At 42.9% G+C, this 4,629-nt stretch overlaps 1 pseudogene; it reads left to right on the forward strand.

The window, feature by feature from the left end:
- The first annotated feature begins 309 nt into the window (after window positions 1-309).
- The window catches only part of LOC103262929, a 19,339-nt pseudogene continuing 15,019 nt past the window's right edge, over window positions 310-4,629 (forward strand).

The raw sequence follows: 4,629 nt of genomic DNA on the forward strand, positions 1-4,629 counted from the left end.
GTCGCGGCCGCGGGCGCCGCGGGAGGTGGAGGAGGCCTCGCCGGAGCCTAGAGGTCTCCCCTCCGCGGCCGACGGCCCCAGCCCTGTCCCTCCTCCGCCTCCTCCGCGTCCCGGAACTCCCGGGCCTGCCCGGGGCCCCCTGCCTTTGCGCCCAGCTCGCCGCAGCGCCCGGCCCGGGCCGCACCCGCCGGCCCCATGAGGAGGGACGTGAACGGAGTGACCAAGAGCAGGTTTGAGGTATGAGCTCGAGGGTGCAGGCGGCGCGCGCAGGGCCGGGGTCGCGCTCTCCCCCCGAAACCCTCGCTCCGCATGGAACCGCCTTCCTCGCGGGCGCCGCCACCCACCCTCCTACCCGCCCGCCGGTGGGGCCGCCACACTTCTCTCCCCTTCCCGCGACCCGAAGCCCCGCGCAGCCCGGCGTCCCCAGCGCCGGGCCGCTCCCCTCCTGCCCCTTCCCACCGGCGGCCCCGGCGGGGGATTAGCCCTGGCGCCCTAATTCCCCCCTCCCCCCAGGAGCACTCAGCTCTCCGCTCTTTGCACAACCCTTGGCTTGCCTCCTTCCCCTGGACAGAAAAGGCATCGCAGCTCTGATCCACCAGGACTTGCTGCTTTTCCTTCTGCCCCCTTCCTCGGAGAGCATTTGGTGTGTATGTGTGTTTGTGTGTGTGTGTGTGTGTGGGCTTGGGGCCATTTCAACGAGTTGAAGAGCTTGATTAAAGTAGGGAAGTGGGGGTAGTGGACTGGGATGGTAGAGGCGCCCACGGGCTTTCGGTGCTGTTTGGTTTGGGTATTGTTCTGATACTTCCTCTTCTTTCCCGTTTACTCTGTACTTTTGTAGCTCATTGTTTCTGGGAACCCTTGGATGTCTATACGCTTTGAGATTGGGACAAGAGAGCCTAAGAAACTTCAGAAAACCCTTTCGGGTCTGCCTGCCTCTTAGGAACTTTTTCTCTTCTAGCGAGGGAGGTTTGCAGTCCTGGAGTGAGGAATGGAAGGTCTGAAAGTGTATTTAGGCAGTAGTCACGGTGTAGCGATGTGAAGTATTGTAACTACCGATGAATTACACAATAGCGTAATAATACTCTCGCAGGTTCATTGAAGGGATGAGAAGGAGAAAAAACTGCTATAATGAGAGTAAATGTGACCTGCCCTTTTCTGGCAGAGAATCAGGCTGACCCGGGATCACTCACAGCTCAGTGTGCATCTCACTTGGTGTTTTCTTCATCTCTATTTGAAGCATGAAATAGTAGGACGATGAGACAAAAGTTTCAGGAAACTCGTTAACTTGGTGCAGGGATTAGCCCTGGCGCCCCAGTTCCCTAACTGCCCCAAGTGGGATTAGCCCCTGCCCTCTCGAGCCAGTTTAGACGATAACCTTTTTGTGATTATGGAAAAATTATTTGAATTTATCCAAAAAATCAAGATAGGACATGTTTGTGGGAGTTTAAATTCAGAGTTACGGTATTGTTGCGGGTGAGGAGTGGAAAAAATCAAAGAATTGGTCTTCCTAGCGCTTTTATGTTTTGACTTCACCATGAAAAGGAAGTATTACAGTAGGTATGTGTTGGTGTTTATAGTACATTGTGTTGCCCTAATGTAGAGAGCCCCAACAAGGTTAATTTACGGGTGGTTTCATATTCAGTACTACTGTAAAAGTACAGAATGTCGTTAAAATTACTAAATAGACCTTTAGCAGTTAACAGGAATCTTGAATGGGAGTTCCGGATACTGAAGATTTGAATGGAGCCTTTTGCCACTGCAATGAGCTCTTTATCATTTCACTGATCTCTTTAAGTTGAATAATTGTTGAAAAGAATTATCTTGTAGTAGGGGCTTTTAAATTACATTGGTAGCTTCTTATAATTGTCTTATATTTTAATTTATAATTTTTCGGTAGTGGTGGCATACTAAAATAACAAGAAAATTTATTGCTTTATTAGGTGTTTCTATGTATTTGATTGTTATGTAGTTGGCAACTAAAACTTTCTAAATATAATCTGAGAAGATAAAAAAATAAAATAAAAGGGGAAGCCACCTAGTACAGTGTTTATGATTAAAGTGTTTGTGGATAAACCAAAAGCTATTCTCTTACTATGAAGTGTAGTGCCCCATGCCAGAATACAAGTGAGAATGGCTAGAAAGGATATGCCTTACTGAGTTTCATTGTCTGAGTATTTCTTAAAACCATTTACTTCTTTATTGATCTGGTTTACAATAGTAAGACAATCAGTAAACTGGTCTCTTATGAAGTAATAAACTTGTTAATTTGTTGAAAATATTTTAAATGTTTACTATTGATCCTCAAAATTATAGAATGCTTTTAAAGAATTGATAATTTTACAATTGTACACAGCTAATCTCTCAGTGAGAATTTTTGTGGGTGCAGGAAATCTTTGTAGTAAATAACTAATTTCAAGTTGTGGCTGTGGTTAATACAAAATGTGAAAGATTTCTTTTTCTTGGAGAATATAACTTGACACTTATGATCATTTCATAGTTGATTCTTTAAAATCATTTATTTTATTTTATTTTTGAGTTGGAGTCATTCTGTCGCCCAGACTGGAATGCAGTGGCCGTACCCGGCCATCGCAGCCTCGAACTGCTGGGCTCCAGCGATCCTTCCACCTCAGCCTTCCAAGTAGTCGGAATTACAGACATGCACTACCACGCCTGGCTGATTTTTTGATTTATTGTAGAGATGAGGTCTCGCTGCCCAGGTGGGTCTCGAACCCCCTGGCTCAGGCAATCCACTCATCTCAGCCTCCCAAAGGCGCGGGATTCCAGGCTGAGCCACCGAGCCCGGCTAAAATCCTTTTATAAGGAGTGTTTTTTGTGGTATGCTTTTGGATGTTATAACTGGGGACCATACACTCTGCAGAAAAAAAAATTTGAGTTAAAACCAAGAGGGAAAGTATCTGATAGCTAGATATGTAGAATCCTGTGAAATAGCCCAAGTAGATAACTGTTGCATAAAGAGTTAAAGAAATCTAGAGATGTGAAAATTCATGTTGTTCTTTGCTGTATCACCTTGGTATTAAATCTCTACAATAATAAACCTTTTAGGTTAACAGTATGTGGTGAATTGTGTTAGTCACTTAATTGAAATTCATCATTCAGACACTTTTTATTGTATTACTAATAGTGAACTTTGTGACAAATTTTAATAATTTTCTTTCAAATTTAGTGATGGTTATTGAATGCTTCTAACATGCCAAACACTGAACTAGATGTTTTAACCTCAGTTATTTCTAGTTCTCTAGTTTTACAACTGAGGAAAGTGAGGGCCTGAGAGGTTAAGTAAAATGTTCACATTGCACAGCTAATAAATGGGGGAGCCAGGATTCCAGTCTGCGTTTTTTTTGACTCCACTGTCATCCTGTTCTGTTTTTAGCATAATTTACTTAGCAAAAAGTCCATAAAATGCATGGAAAAGAGCCCCTCTAAAGTTCTTCATCCAGTGTATTTTATTTTGTATTTACTGTCAAGAGAATGACTGTATCCTTTATTTTAAGTGCCATAACTGACATTATCTTTACACTTGGTGAGATTAGTGTTTAAATATCTAGACTAGCCCTTGAGTACAAGTTTAGATTTTTTTTTTCCTTTAAGCCTCTCCACCTTGTCGTACTAGCTTTATTATGAGAATGTAGTATTGTTGGAGAAAAATTTCATTTTATTTGAGTTTATTACAAAGTTTAACATTAAACTGGTAACATTAACTGACATTCAGATATCACTTTACAGTTTAAACAGTGCGTAGAGGTGTTAAGTGCACTTAAGTTAGGAAGTGATATGCTCCAGTTTGGGTATTTTGAGTCCATGTACGTTATTGTTTTTCATTATGTCTTACTGCCTTTCTTATAAATCTGTATTGTATACAACCTGTAACATCAGGCGGCAGTATTTCTTTGCCTGCTTTCTTCATTTTATCAATTTAGTTCATCAAAAATAGCAAAAATTATAAAATGTGACATGGCAGAAAGAACATACTTTGGGAATTAAGAGACCTGGTTAATCTTGGTTTTTGCTACCAACTAACTATAATGTTCGTTGTTTCTTTTCACTTCTCTTGCTTGGTGATTTCCCTCTTTGCAGAACAGGGAGAGTCAATCACTAAAAAGTACCTTTAGTTCTAGAATCCTATGAATCTGTGCTATTTGATTGAAAGCAGAGGACCATGTTTCTCTGGACATTTCTTCTGAAGCAGACACTCCAGTATTTTATGTTTGTAGGTTCAGTACTGTTAATGCTGCAGTAAAGATCTTTTTTATTACTTAACAATTTTATCTTCTAATTTAAATAACATTCTGCATAGTAAATAACCATATTTTCAGATTGGTGCATGTGGAAAATGTTATCTGTTTTTCCAGTGAGTGACTGTCATTTATTCCACTCTTTGAAAAGCCTTAGCTGGGCTTGGTGGCTCAGCCTGTAATCCCGCGCCTTTGGGAGGCTGAGGTGAGTGGATTGCCTGAGCCCGCGGGTTCGAGACCCGCCCGGGCAGCGAGACCTCATCTCTACAATAAATCAAAAAATCAGCTGGGCGTGGTAGCGCGCGCCTGTAATTCTAGCTACTAGGAAGGCTGAGGCGGAAGGATTGCCGGAGCCCAGCAGGTCGAGGCTGCGGTG

Source organism: Carlito syrichta, unplaced genomic scaffold (assembly GCF_000164805.1).
Source record: "Carlito syrichta isolate Samal-C Ts95f unplaced genomic scaffold, Tarsius_syrichta-2.0.1 Scaffold304662, whole genome shotgun sequence".
NCBI classification, from domain to species: Eukaryota; Metazoa; Chordata; class Mammalia; order Primates; family Tarsiidae; genus Carlito; species Carlito syrichta.